The sequence below is a fragment of the Lepidochelys kempii genome, chromosome 14 (assembly GCF_965140265.1).
Source record: "Lepidochelys kempii isolate rLepKem1 chromosome 14, rLepKem1.hap2, whole genome shotgun sequence".
NCBI classification, from domain to species: domain Eukaryota; kingdom Metazoa; phylum Chordata; order Testudines; family Cheloniidae; genus Lepidochelys; species Lepidochelys kempii.
This window is the reverse complement of record NC_133269.1, coordinates 1,537,370-1,552,182: the sequence shown is the minus strand read 5'-3', so window position 1 is coordinate 1,552,182 and position 14,813 is coordinate 1,537,370. Positions and strand designations below refer to the sequence as shown.

At 51.5% G+C, this 14,813-nt stretch overlaps 1 protein-coding gene across 9 annotated transcripts in view; it reads left to right on the top strand.

Moving 5' to 3' along the window:
• RBFOX3 (RNA binding fox-1 homolog 3) overlaps nucleotides 1-14,813 on the top strand; it is a 358,296-nt gene that overhangs the window by 258,969 nt on the left and 84,514 nt on the right. For all 9 annotated transcript variants that reach the window (XM_073311011.1, XM_073311003.1, XM_073311008.1 and 6 more), the window contains one exon: nucleotides 12,021-12,065. The gene's annotated coding sequence lies outside the window, so the exon portion shown is untranslated. The remainder of the gene's footprint in view (nucleotides 1-12,020; nucleotides 12,066-14,813) is intronic.

Here is a 14,813-nt window from a genome sequence, read left to right as displayed (position 1 = left end):
CCCATTCTAGGAAGGCTGGCAGTAGTAGCCCGCAACAGTCTACGTGCACCTGCATGTGGGTCAGTCATATGACACACGAGAGAGCACCACAGCCTGCACTAGACAGCCTCTGTACCTTGGGGGTCAGAATATAGATGTGGCAGCATGCAGCCCCCGTGGATGCAAGGGTGCTTGATGGTGAGTGCAAGTGCTCAGGCAGCATGATGTGTGCTGCCCTCTGCCTAGCTCCTTCACCTGCAGGAGGCGGCATCCACAGATTGTGATGGATTTTGACTGCATTCAGTGGGTCTGCACGAACATGCCCATCAGATTCGGATCCCTGCATGCTGGAGAACTTGCGGGCAGGCCAGCTCACTCCATTTTTCCTGGTCGTCTGTCCATGCTGCTCCCTAGGAGAGGGCTTCCTGGGACTGTCCCCCTCTCCCCCACACAACCCCCCAAGTCCTAGGAGGCATGTGTCTCTGTCAGAGCTTTCTAGGGATTGCGGGATATTCATGTGACCCTCACAGGAGTGGGACGGCTGTGGCTGTGCAGAACCCCACAGAGCTCTCAAGGTTTGCTACTTGGTATCCCTCCTTCTCTGCTGATAGCTATACAGGAAAAGTTGTGTGCTGGGAGAGCCAGCACTCTCATCAGTAAAACAGCCCTTCAGTTTCCTTTTCCCCCGGCAAAGCTAAAGAAAAGCCTCTTGTGTTGAAGGGTCTAATGACGTGGCCTTCTCCCCTCTGTCCCCGGTAGTTGGCCAGCCGCATTGCTGGAGCCAGGTACCTCTCCCATCCTGAGGAAAATGGGACTCCAGGAGGGTCTCTGGCTGAGTCCCTTAGGGTTCTCTGGTGGGCTTGTTCCAAAAGCAGCCAAGCTTTCGAAGGGGCTGAAGAAGTGTGTCCATCCAAAGAACGATGTTTCCCCTCCCCGCGCTTCATCCCCTCAGTGCAGAAGAGATTCACCTCTCCCCCGCTGCTGGGATCCATCTCTCTCTCCTGGCTGGCCGTCACAGCTGCTTTTCTGGTATCCGTGCCCTCAGAGCAGGATGGTCAGGCTGGAAGCTCTTGCTCTTGCTGTTTTTCCCCTTTCTGTCTTCCTTTCCTGGCATGAACCATTCCCTGCTCTGAGTTCAGGTGGATCCAGAGTTCCTCCAGGACCAGGGCAGCCCCCTTGCTACCTCTCAAGCAATCGCACTCCTTGGCAGCAGTGAGGTCTGTGGCACTTGAGAGGTCACACACGCAGGTGATCCAGCAAGTCACCTTTGTAGGAGTCTTTATGTTCTCTCCCAAGTCGCACCAAGCAGGGTGTCTCCAAGGTCATTTCTGGCCTGGACAGGGAACAACTGAGGATCCACAGTAGATCCTTTAAAAAGGGAAATGGGCAGGATTTTAAAAACATCTATTTCTAATTATTTTTGCTGAAAATTTGGGACTAGGCAGATGTTAAATGAATTGGGCAAATATTAGGAAAATAAAGAGCAATTGGAAAGGGTTCAAACAACTATAGCTTATAAAAAGGGCTGAGTCAGACCCCTCCAACCACCTAGTGGCTGCATCCCCCAATTGCTGTCCCCAAGCCTGCCTGTCACGTCCCTCCTGTTCATTGCGCCTGCACACCTGTTGAGTCCTGGCTTTATTGGACTGAGAGTTCCGTGGGCCAGGGACTCTGTTGTTCTGTTTGTGCAGTGCCCAGTCAGTATCCGTGGAAAGGGCACTATCCGCTCACTTCAGGGCACCCGTGTTCGGATCACAGCTCAAGCCTCCTGCATGTATGTCCTGGAACTGCCACAGAGGCATAATTGATAGCTCAAGAGACCCAGGGTGCATCCCCAGAGATAGGACGGGAGGTGTGGCCCAATACGGAAATATAAGAGGGGTCGTTGTGGCTCAGGATTGAGGGCCATCACCAAAGCTGTCTGGGCCCCAGGACTGGAATAGCAGGCAGGCTGCAGGTCAGGATTGAAATGCCTCCCAGGCAAGGCCGTCCCTACCCATACGCAAAGTACGCAGCTGCATAGGGCCCCAAGAAATTTGGGGCACGAAATTTCCTGGTGCCCTGCTCAGCTGCATGCTGCTCCATCCCCTGCTTCGGCTCTTCCCTGTGGCCCCTGCTCCGCCCCAGCCCCACCTTTCTCTCCACAAGTCTGGAGCTGTGAAAAGCCAGCCTGGCTATGTCATAGCAAAATGCCCTCAGCTCCTCCCTCTCATGTTGATCTGTGCTGCATCTGTGCTCCAGGCAGAGTCCATGTCACCCTCTCTCTCCATCCTGGAGCAAAGGCTGGCCGAGCTGTTGGCAGCCTGCTGGCTCTGTTCAGGCCACTAGCATAGCTGCAAAGTGTCCATCATGCTCCTCAGCTGATAGTCACAGAATCTCAAGCTGCTTGTTCAGCTGCTCCAGAGCACTGGGCATGGAAGGCTGTCTCTTGGAATATGAATGGGAGACTTCATGGCCAATGGGAGTTTGGGCCATGCTAGTGAGCGATAAGGCCCCGGGGAAGGTCCAAGGGGCCTTATACACCATTTCCAGAATGTCTTCCCTGTGCCAGAGTGGAGCACTGGAAAGGGTTTGGAAGCAAATTGCTGAGCAGGTGAGTCACCCTGGACTGGTCCTGGTGGACTTGGAACATTTTCTCTTTTTATGGCCTGCCATTTGGTCCAGCAAGCGAAAAGGAAAAGGGCTTGGTGGCCACGCTCTCACTCAGGAAGCCTGTCAGCATCACTGCTGAGAGTTACTAGCTCCTTTTTGGAAACATCCCCAAGGTCTGGGATGAAGCGCCTTCCCGCCCTGTGCACCTCTGCCTGTGAAAGTCGTTAGTTAACTAGCATTCCTGCCCACCAACTCCCCAACTCCCCTGTGACATGTGGAAGCAGACAAGCTCGGGGCTGTGCACCCATCAAATCTCAGCAGGACTTGGGTGGAGACCTCTGGCTGCTGCAGGTTGTGGTGCTGGCGGGTTGGTAATGGGCCCATCTCCCTCTGACTTGGTCCTGAACTCGTTTGTCACTCTACTGCTAGGGCAGGGGTGGGCAAACTTTTTGACCCGAGGGCCACATCTGGGAATAGAAATTGTATGGTGGGCCATGAATGCTCACAAAATAGGGGTTGGAGTTCAGAAGGGGGTGAGGGCTCTGGTTGCAGATGCAGGCTCGGGTGGGGCCAGAAATGAGGAGTTCAGGGTGTGGGAGGGGGGTGCGGTGTGGGGGTGAGGGCTCTGGCTGGGGGTGCGGGCTCTGGGGTGGGGCTGGGGATGAGGGGGTTGGGGTGGAGGAGGGTGCTCTGGGCTGGGATTGAGGGGTTCGGAGGGCGGGAGGGGGATCAGGGCTGGGGCAGGGGGTTGGGGCACGGGGAGAGGCTCAGAGGTGCAGGATCTCGGTGGCACTTACCTCAAGTGGCTCCAATAGGCAGCGGCATGTCCCTTCTCCAGCTCCTATGTGGTGGTGTGGCCAGGAGGCTCTGCACGTTGCCCCGTCTGCAGGCACCATCCCTGCAGCTCCCATTGGTTGTGGTTCCCGGTCAATGGGAGCTGCAGGGGCAGTGCTTGGGGCAGGGGCAACATGCAGAGAAGAGGCCTCTGGCTGCCCCTAGACCCTGCTCCCCGGCTACAGTGCCGGAGCAGGGGAAGCCCCAGAGCCCACTCCCCAGTGCGAGCTCGAGGGCCAGATTAAAACGGCTGTCAGGCTGGATTCGGCCCATGGGCCGTAGTTTGCCCACCCCTGTGCTAGGGGATGCTCTGCTGCTGCTGGTGTCATTTTTTTGAATGAGGTCAAAACCAAAGTAGTGACCATCTGTGGTCGTTAAAGATCCCGCGGTGCTTTTCACAAGGGGCAGGGATTTTAAACCCCTGGTCCTGACCAGAGTACAATCTGGCTGCATATGTTCTTTCTACAAATCCAGCTGCAGTGCCAGCTGAGCATGGGATTCTTCACTTTGGGCTCTTCTAGCTCCTTGCTTAGTGCAGTGAGCTATTAGTCCTGTCAGCCAGCTGCCGCATCCCACACAGGAGAGGTAGCTGTATTCTGTTGTCAGTGCAGAGACCCCTGCAGGTATTCTCTTGTTTTGAGGGGGCAGACTGTTTTGCCTTCCATTAAATGATGTAAAATGCAGCCAGTGCCGCATCAGTGAGAACTGGTGATAAGACAAAAGGCACAGCATGGTGTGGTCCTTTTAACAAAAGGCGTGATAGAACTTTGAGCTCTTTTTATTATTCCGGCCAATGCAGCGGCAAAGGGCTAGGGAAGAAGTCCCGTGCTGTAGCTCAGGTTATCACAGCAAGTTTGATTTCTCTTTCACTGGATTCCTGTCTGGTGGCCCATCCGCTCCGCTAATTATACACAGAGCTAGTCCTGGCCTGGGTCCAGTTAACTTACAGCAGTCCGTTCCCATGGCACCTGACTGGACCTCTTGCCAGTCTTTTCTGGTGCAGAGTTTATCTTCTGGCCCTCAGTCATTTGCACAGGATATAGTTTGGGCATCTGCAAATTCCTGTTGGAGATCCCTTTATTTCTGTGCATTTCCTGCTTTTAGTTTCTGTCTCTGTTTTGAATCTCCATCTGCTTGTGCATTGTACGGAGTATTCTGAAGCAGATTCACACAGCAAATCCAATGGCTCTGCCTTCCCTCATGTAATGTACTGTAGTTCTCTCAGGCACTCCCAGGTGCCTGGCTGTGTTGTGTAGCACTTACGATCCACATCCGTTCCCAGATGGTCGTTCGATACACTCTGGTTGATAGGTATTTCTTGGTGGGGTGTTTCTACCATGTTAGCATGTCCTTTGGTGCTCATCGTTTCTCCGAGATGTGATGATGCATTCCTGGGTGGGGTGGGGCATGTGCAAGGTGTTGTACAAGCATGTGGCATAACACATTCCTTGATTGACGGAGCTGGTTACTTAGGCTTCCTTTGTTCTTGTTTATGGCTGATATTTCTCTTTCTTCGAAGGGAGAAAGATGACACACTATCTTCCGCCTAAAACCTTTCCCCTTTCTCCAGCAGCACTTCTGCCATTTACATTAAGGGCTATAACGGGTTGGAGTAAATGGAGCAGGTCTGCAATTAGTTTTCAAAGTACTTATCTCATTAAAGTAAATGAATTATTGATTTAGTGACACTCATGCTTTTAGTGAGCGGCACGGTGCCATCACCACTCTGTTCCCTGGCTCACGGAAGCAATGGCCGGCTCAAGCAAACTTGCTTTGTATGTGGTTTTTACATTTTTTAAATATTTCCTGCTTGTTTTGGGGGGTTTGTAATTAAAGTGGCTCCATGTTAGAAATGAGAGCCCCATTTATGGGAATGCAGGCCTGGGGTGCCCGAGGGGGTGTCCCTCCTGCACAACAGGACAGAGATACGACACGAAGCTGTAGGTCTGGGCAGCACAGATGGCTGAGGGGTGACCGGGCTGTGGGGAGAGCTCTGCACTGCCTTATGGGAGATGCTGGGTTGAGAAGCAAGGTCAGGAGCACTCCTTTCACAGTCCTCTGGCATGTCAGGGAGCAGACTCCCTAGGAGTGATGGGGATTGGACGGCTGCAGTGCTGGGCGGTACCTTCTGCCAGCTGATTCCTGGAGTGCCAGCAGTGCCCTCTGAAAGATGAGTTTCCAAGGAGGAAACAGACTACATGCTGGCATGAATCACTGATGTTGCCTTGATGCCTGGCAGAATGGGAGAGGAGGTGGCTAGGACTCTGCTAGCTCTATATAGTCCTCAAACCTGGACAGTCAGGGTCTAGGGTCAAGCCCCTGGTCTCATTGGCTCAATGTATGGTGTTTGGCCAGTTACCACCACCCCACCCTGCTTCCCCATCTCACGTGTGTGGGGGCAGGGAAGATGGGGTCACCAACCTGGTGTCAGCTGCTGAAACTGTCAGCTCTGAGGGAAAAGCATGGCTGCGGGCGTGTGAGGCCCTAAACCAGCCTTGCTAAGCCAAGTGCTTATGGCTGAATCGCACACCCAGCCCCCCGCCCCCCTGCAACTAACTCATCTCTTTCCCACTTCTTTGTACAGAGATTTAACCTCTGCCAGGAGATAAAATACCCCATGAATGGGAACCACCTTTCTCCCCTCTTTCGTTCTGTTCCAAACAGAACTGAGGGTGTCACCTCAGGGAAGAGGCAAAGAAGGCAGGACTGCCTTTGGTACTCTCTAGGCAGGGCCCATTATGGTGCCCTGACCAAGGTGGGGTCTTAGAGTTGCTGTAATAAATAATTTGAAGACACAGTCCAAGCCCAGCTCCAAGGGCAGAGAGCATTGCTTTGGTGTGATGTTGGAATGTCAGGTCTGTGAACTAGGGGTGGATAGCGACATGTGCACTCAATGTCAGTTTCACATCATTATTGACCCTGCGATACAAGCGGATCCCACACCAATTTCCTAACCTATTTCACAGACTGTACATTTGGCAATCCCATCTTCCACCGCCGAAGTGCAGCCACTTCCAAGGGGAAAGGCAGTAGCGGCTTAAAAGCCCATAGCAGCGCTACACAGCATCTTAGGACAAATAGTGAAGGCTACAGTAACCAATTGGAATGCCAGGGAGACTGTAGGTAGCAGGACACATAGCAATTGCCCGAGTTGGAATTTAGTTGGGACACTGGATTTAACATCCACAACTCTTGAGTTTGAATGCTGTAGGCTTTATAGCGGATCTGATAGATGGCGCCTTAAGCACCTTACTGTGCCCTGGCACCAGGCTGGGACCTGGGCTCTGTAAGGACTATTAAGGAAGAGCATTACCTGTTGAGTCTACATTTCCTGCCCCACCCTGGATTTCCTTAGGGGGCATCCCATCCAAATAGGGACCTGGCCCTTCTTACTTTGTGAGCTCTGATATGGTCCTGGCTAGCGAGGCTACAGCTGAAGGCCCCTCTGTGGTGATGGCCAGAGCAGTGGCCATTTTCCAAGCAGACTGTGTAGGGACACTCCTGGGGGCATTCGGCACCAAAAATTACAAATTCGGCAAGTTTTGTTTGTCAAAATAACACTACATAATCATGCCAGTTTCAATTATTTTGGTAATTTATTTCAAAATACCTGTCAGCTAGTACGTCTGTAACAATACACAGACACACAAATTCCCCCAGTAGTAGAGAGTTGAAGAAACCCCTATGACAACCCAGCTCCTGTTTCTCTGCCCCTTTCCCCTCCCCCCTCCCAAGCCCAGCCAGGGGGCCAGGCACCCACAACACTTCCCCCCCACAGAGCCCAGCTGCTCCCCACCCCCAGCCCAGATACCCACACCCCTTCCCCAAGAGCCCAGCTGTGGCCCACCAGCCCAGACACCTGCCTCCCTCCCCCACAGAGTCCAGGGATGCAGAGGGAGAAACAGCCAGATGCTGGGTCCCAGGCTTGCATGGCGTTTCCGTCTGCTTCCTTGGAGTGTGCTGGGAACTGCAGCTGCCAGGATCCCTCTAGTTCCCTCCCTCCCCGCAGCAGTGTCTTCTGTGTGGGAGCTGGGCTCTGCCAGGTCCAGTGGCCCCTAGTGGCGGCCAGCAGCAGTGCAGCCTATTTCTGTGGGGGAAAGGAAATTCTGTGAGCTCATTAATTTCTGCAAAATTCTGCATCGTGCAGTAGCACAGAATTCCCCCAGGAATAGTAAGGAGCTCTGAGCAGTGGGAGGGATGAACAAACTTGGGGCTTCTTGAGGCACTTGTGGGGTTTGTCCCAAGCTTGGCTGGGATTTGTGGGAGGCACAGGCTGAATTTTCTCATTAAGCAGTGCAAGTCAGGGACTTGGGGAGGCCTGCTGATGGGTTCTGAATAGAGGCCTTCACCATGATCCTCGGGGAACAAGCCTAGGGTAAAGCAGCTTGCACTTCTGCCTTTCTAGGACTGACACTCAGAAAGAGTGGTGCAGGGCACTCAGTAAACCCTGACTCATCTTGCTAGGCCCTCTGGCAAGGAAGAGTCTCCCTGTTTGGAAGCAGGGGAGGTGGGAATCTCAATGCCTGTGGGTGAAGGAAACAGGTGAGCTCTCTCCCCCTGGCAGCCTTCTGCTTTCTCACACACCTTGGGCAGTGCCATTCTGCCAGCTCAGCTGAAGCAAAGGCCTGCCCGCTCCTCTGCCAGCACCCTGTACTTGCTGAGCCTCTGCCACCTTGATTAGCTGCTGGGAATGTGGCTTTTTTATCTTTCTTTGTTTAAAAAGAAAACCCTTCTCATTTAATTAAAAGTGTTGACATTGTGCCTGGCCATCCCGCCCGCCAGAGAACGCAGTTATAAATTAAACATTAAAACTTTAATGGCCCATAAAGAAATATTCGCCACTGCTTATATATAGAGAGGATATAAATAGAGAGGTTTGCTGCGGGTAGGGTCAAGTTATTATTTTTCCTTAGCCAGATAATCTTTGCTAATGAATTTAATTAAAAGCAAAATTAATTTAGGATTTGGGGGGGCGGGGGGTGGCTTTAAAACATCACTTAGCACGCTGCTGGTAAATTTCCCAGCAAGGCTGAATGGGAGCCTTCCCCCAGTGAGGAGCCAGCAGGGTCGCCCCATTCTACCACGGGGGAGATTCCACCTCTGTCAGGCTGCACACATGTTGGGCAGTCCTAGGGAGATGCCCAGAGAGCTCCCTTCTGCCTCCCCCTGCATGGAGCTCGGAGGGTAGTTTCCATGGCTCTGCCAGGGGGAGCTGTTTTAACCAGTGTCACCAGGACTGACTCTTCTGAGTTCATAATGAGCAGCTCGCTATTTCTGAGCCTCCCAAGGATCGTTTCATGTCCAAGTAAAGGCCCAAAGCAAGCTCCTGTCACCCCGTAGCACCTGGACAGGCAGCCCAAGCTGGCGCGAATGCAGCTGCTCAAAACTAGCTGTCTCCCTCCTCAACTGCATAAACCTCCATGGTTCTTTTTGTCCCCCTGGGACTCTCAGGATCCATTGAGGCTTGCAGAAGCGCATTCACCCCTGCCCTGAGCACATCCCCTGTACACACTGCTTCCCAGAGCATGCCTGGGGTGAGATCTCCTGGGCACCTCTGCAAGGGAGTGGGGTTGGAGTGTGCCCTAAGGTGGGCAGCCCAAAACCTCTCTGCTGCAGCCTGGCATCTTCCATCACTGGCTGTTTTTTCAGGGGAGTGAAAGCAGAGACTCCCCTTCTCCCAAAGAGAGTGGAGAACCTGACTGGGTGGGAAGTGGGGATGTGCCACACTGCTGGAAGTCTGGCTGTGCCTGTCACCTTTAATTGCCTCCCTGCAGCAGATTGAGGGAGCCCATTTACATTGGTACTAAGCACAGAGAGCAGCTCTTGGGCAGCAGCTTTTGAACTGCAAAGCAGCACTCGCATCTCCTGCGGGCCGCTCTTTGCCCGGAGTTAATGCTGTGCCTTGGCCTTCCTGCTCCTGCCCCAGCAGATACTGCAGGGGTGGCAGGTCACAGTCTCTCAGGCTGACCCAGTCCCCCAGTGAGTTGCCTGCCCGTCCACTGTTTCCTGAGCGCCGTGGCCTCAGGTCTAGTTGTGAGGGGTTCTGAGCAGGCGCAGACTCAGCTGGCTTCTTCCTTGACTGAGACTTGTTTGGGAAATGAGATTTTACCCATCACTGCACTTCCCACAGGAGAACAAGCAGCTTTCAGTGATACATCTTCAAACACACTATCTGAGTGCCCAGCGAATCCAAGCCCCAGCTCTCAGGATGATGGCCACGGACTGGAGGTTTCTCTTCACCCCTGTTCCAGTAGTCTCCAGTGACCAGTTTACTGGTGAAACTGGGCACAGCCTGCAGGAGGTGTCTGTGAGCTCAGAGAAGCAGGAAGGAGTTTGGAGGAGCAGAGTGAGAATGGGCTGGATCAGGAGGTCAGTGGGAGCTTTGAGATTTCAGTGACACAGCAGCTCGAGGGGGCTCAACAGCCAAGTCCCTTGCGTGAGGCCCTGCAGAGTAGGGGATTATCTTGTCCCCACTGGGAATTACAGTTTCTGGAAAACATGCTTTGCCCACGTGGCTTTCCTGAGTTTGTCATGTTACTGGCAGGCCAGGCTGGGGAAGAGGAAGCCGTTTCAGGCTGGTGAATGTGTCTGGCTGGGTTAGAGCTATCTGGAGGGTTTTTATCCTAAGAGTGCTAATGGAAGTCCTCCCCAGCCTAATGAGCTGTGTTCCTCCATGAATCTGATTCATTGAGGCAGGAATTACCATAATTGATTATCCTGCTGCGTGGCTGAAAGCCCTGTTTGCTAACAGAAGTGCCTGGGAATCACTTCCATTCCTCCAGCACAACAGGGGAGCCCTCCGCATGCTCTGTATAGGGCGTATGCACAATCGCAGCAGCATCGGTGGGGCCAAAGTTCTCGAGTGGATCTAAGTAGTCATCCCTGGGGCAGCACAAAGTCCTGCAGTGATCCCAGCGTAAGCAAGCACAGTGTTTCAGCCCTTGGCTCTGCATGTGTAACTCACTGGCCAGTGTCATGTGGCACCCTCTGCACCCAACTCATAGAGGATGGGAGTCTCCTATGGTCACTGGCTAGTGAACTTGGATCCTTTCTCAAGCCATGGTTTCTGCTCTGCAGGTCGCCAGTTCAGTCCTCGATGTTCAACAAGATGGCAGCTGTCAGGCATGCCTCCACCTGAATCCAGTTCCTTTCTCCTCTGGCCTCCTCTCCCTGCTCGCAGCCCTTCCCCTCTCTGTAGCTTGAAGTGCCATGTGGCTGATCTTGTGATTGTATTGCCAGTCTCACAATGTAGGTATTCTTCTCAAAGCTCCCGCTTCTGGAGTCAGGTGTTTATGTGAGAACTGCAGCTTTGGTTTTCTAGCAAGCTGCAAAATGTGACCCCTAAGGGCTCAAAAGCCAGAAGACACAGAAAGACCCCAACTTTTTTATTTTTAAAATCTCATGATTTGGGTGGGATGGGACTGAGGGGCATTGGCAGAGCTGTGTTGGGACCCAGTACAGAGCAGTGGAGGGGCAGGGGGTGCTGTGGGTCCAGGCTGAGGGGCATTGGCAGAGCTGTGTTGGGACCCAGTATGGGATATGGTAGACTGGTGTGGAGAAAGTAAATAAGGAAGTGTTATTTACTCCTTCTCATAACACAAGAACTAGGGGTCACCACATGAAAGTAACAGGCAGCAGTTTAAAACAAACAAAAGGAAGTATTTCTTCATACAACACACAGTCAACCTGTGGAACTCTTTGCCAGAGGATGTTGTGAGGGCCAAGACCATAACAGGGTTCAAAAAAGAACTAGATAAATTCAAGGAGGATAGGTCCATCAATGGCTATTAGCCAGGAAGGGCAGGGATGGTGTCCCTAGCCTCTGTTTGCCAGAAGCTGGGAATGGGCAATGGGGGATGGACCACTTGATGATTCCCTGTTCTGTTCATTCCCTCTGGGGCACCTGGCATTGGCCACTGTCAGAAGATGGGATACTGGCTAATGGACCATTGTCTGACCCAGTAGGGCCATTCTTATGCACATCTTTTAACTTTTAAAACAGCAGACAGTACTGTACAGAACTAGTATGGGGAGAGACAGGGCTGCGGGTAGAGACTGATGTGCACTTGCAGAGCTATGGGAAGGCCAGAATAGAACACGGTAGGTGCAGGTGCTGCAAGTCAGGATTGAGGTGTATTGATAGCATAGACTGGACTCACAGACCATGCTGGAAGTGCGTTGACACATGGGAGACGTGCGGCACCAACCTGCATCATGTCTGGCTCCACATAGTCCTTTCAGCTCTTCACTGCTTGAGTGCGAAAATCCACCAAAAACTAGATCTAGAAGATGCTGCTTCTGGTAGTGAAATATACGACGTGGAATGTGCCTGTATGGCATGGACTTCAGTCCGCCCAGGAATGAACCTGAGCAGCCTGACTGCTGGTTCCTTGGTGTTCTTTAGAAAAAACTAAAATGTCTCGTTCACCCTTTGAAACGTGGAGAGCAGCAAGCGTTTAACCAGGGCAGGTTTCCCGGAACTCCTAGGGAGATAATACTTCGTATTCAAAAATTTTGCCAGTCAGTGAGCAAATGGCATTGACTGTAAGCAAGTTAGCGATAATGATCATTGATTTTAATTCTTCTTCTTTCTTTCTTTCTTTTTCTTTTCTTAGAGAGTCCAGTGTGCGCACCACAGGGGAAACTTTGCTGAATAAAAGGTACAAAGACACTTTCCTTTTCTGAATAGATATTGAGAGATAAGAATGTGTTTTTTGTGTCTCCGGCAGCTACGTCTGGGGTCCCCATTTACTCATCTGTGCAGCATGTGCCAGTGCGCTCTGATCTCCAGGCCTGCTGTGCTGGGCTGATACCAGCTGCTGTGTCTCTGCCTTACTGGCACAATCCACCCTGTTGCTCCACAGGTTATGGGTTAAGCAGCTGGATCACACATGTGGACTGGGGAGCTGCTAGCTGGAGAAAGCGAGGTGGATGGCCTGCTTGGTTCCCTTTTGTCTGCCACTGCTGCTGGATGTAGACAAGTAGCTTTTCATAGCTCCAACCAGTGGCAGGAGGCTGAGACTTTCTGGAATGGTGCATGCAAGTGCAGGGAGCTAACTGGGGGATGGGTCTCTGGAGAGGAGGCTTGGCAGCTGGCATGGGTTAGGGATGTTGTGCCCATGAGTTGCTTTGTGCGTGCTGACATTGCTGACTCTTCGTGCTGTATACAGCTATCAAGAATGAGCTGTGCAGGGATTTGTTGAGAGCGCTGGGGAAGTGGGGGTATCGTATATCTTCATCAAGCGCAGTGCTGGGGCAACTTCCGCTTTTCAGGGAGGCCCCTGCTTTCTGTACCCAGTGGTATGTAATCTATCACTTAAATCAGCTTCTGTACTAGGTGAGGGCAGATAGCTAATGTGATGCTAATTGTTAAAAAAGGCTCCAGGGGCGATCCTGGCAATTACAGGCCAGTCAGCTAATTTCAGTACTAGGCAAATTGGTTGAAACTATAGTAAAGAATAAAATTATCAGACACATAGATGAACACGATTTGGGTTCCACATGAAGAGTCAATGTGGCTTTTGTACAGTGAAATCCTGCCTCACCAATCTATTAGAATTCTTTGAGGGAGTCAACAGGCATGTGGACAAAGGTGATCCAGTGGATATAGTGTACTTGGAATTTCAGAAAGCCTTTGACAAGGTCCCTCAGCAAAGGCTCTTAAGCAAAGTAGACAGTCATGGAGATAAGAGGGAAGGTCCTCTCATGCATCAGTAACTGGTTATAAGACAGGAAACAAAAGGTAGGAACAAATGGTCAGTTTTCAGAATGGAGAGAAGTAGCTAGTGGTGTCCTCAAGGATCTGTACTGGGACCAGTGCTATTCAACATTTTCATAAATGATCTGGAAAAAGGGTTAAACAGTGAGGTGGCAAAGTCTGGTACAAATGGTACAAAATTACTTAAGATAGTTAAGTCCAAAGCAGACTCACTGCAAGAGTTACAAAGGGATCACACTAAACTGGGTGACTGGGCAACAAAATGGTGCATGCCAGTGAAATTCAATGTTGATAAATACAAAGCAATGCATATTGGCAAATATAATCCCAACTATACATACAAAATGAGGAGGGGCTAAATTAGCTGTTACCACTCAAGAGAGAGATCTTGGCGTCACCGTGGAGAGTTCTCTGGAAACATCCACTCAATGGGCAGCGGCCAGCAAAGAAGCGAACAGAATGTTGGGAATCATTAAGAAAGGAATAAATAATAAGACAGAAAATATCCTATTGCTTCTATATAAATCCAGGGTACGCCCACAGCTTGAAAACCACGTGCAGATGTGATCGCCCATCTCAAAAAAGATCTGTTGGAATTGGAAAAGGTCCAGAGAGGGGCAACAACAATGATCAGGGGTCTGGAACAGCTTCCACAGGAGGAGAGATTTTAAAAACGGAGACTTGTTCAGTTTGAAAAAGAGGCAACTTTTTGATTTAATTGGGGATTGGTCCTGCTTTGAGCAGAGGGTGGGACTAGGTGACCTCCTGAGGTCCCTTCCCACCCTGAGATTCTAGGATTCTACGACTAAGGGGGGATACGACAGAGATCATAAAATCGTGACTGGTGTGGAGAAAGTGAATAAGGACCTGTTGTTTACTCCTTCACATAACACAAGAACTAGGGGTCACCTGATTAAATTAATAGGCAGCAGGTTTAAAATGATCATAAGAAAGTACTTCTTCATACAACACAGTCAACCTGTGGAACTTGTTGCCAGGGGATGCTGTGAAGGCCAAAAGTATAACCAGGTTCAAAAAAAGAAACAAGAGTGAGGCAAAGAGAGCGGACGTTGGCTCCAGTCACAGGCACGATTTCTAATAAAGGCAGGGCTGGAAGAAGGGCTTAGTAGTGCTAACAGGCAGGGTCAAGGCCCCAGCTCATTAACATCTAGACTGGCAGCCCCAAAGGGTTCAGGCCCCTTTATATACCCCCAAGCAGGCAGAGCACCTAGACCTCCCCACCGCTCAGCCTCTCCAGCCCATTCTTTGCTCAGTGACAGTTTTGTGAAGTAGACGGGTGCCCCATGGGAAGAATGTTCTCACCCCAAGTGGTGTCACGTGCATCAGAGACGAACACCGTTTGGCCATCCTGGCCTGGGGCAGTTCGGAACCAGAGACCTGGCTCCCACTCCCATTCCCAGCCTCTTGAGCAATCAGTCCCCCGCTGCCCTGCAAGGACAGTTCCCAAATCTGCTAAGAGCCTGATGCGATAAGGAGCTCCTGCACAGTCACTCAGGGAATGGCTTCAGTGGCTGGACCTTTTGCAGAAGTGCATTTCTAAAAGAGCTCCCATTTGAAAGCCAACTTTCAGGTCTTGTAGGCTGGTGGCTAAAACCCACTGACCTTGTGTGTGATTGTCCCACCTCCTCCGATATCCCGTACTGGATGGATTCTTAACCAAACTCAGCTG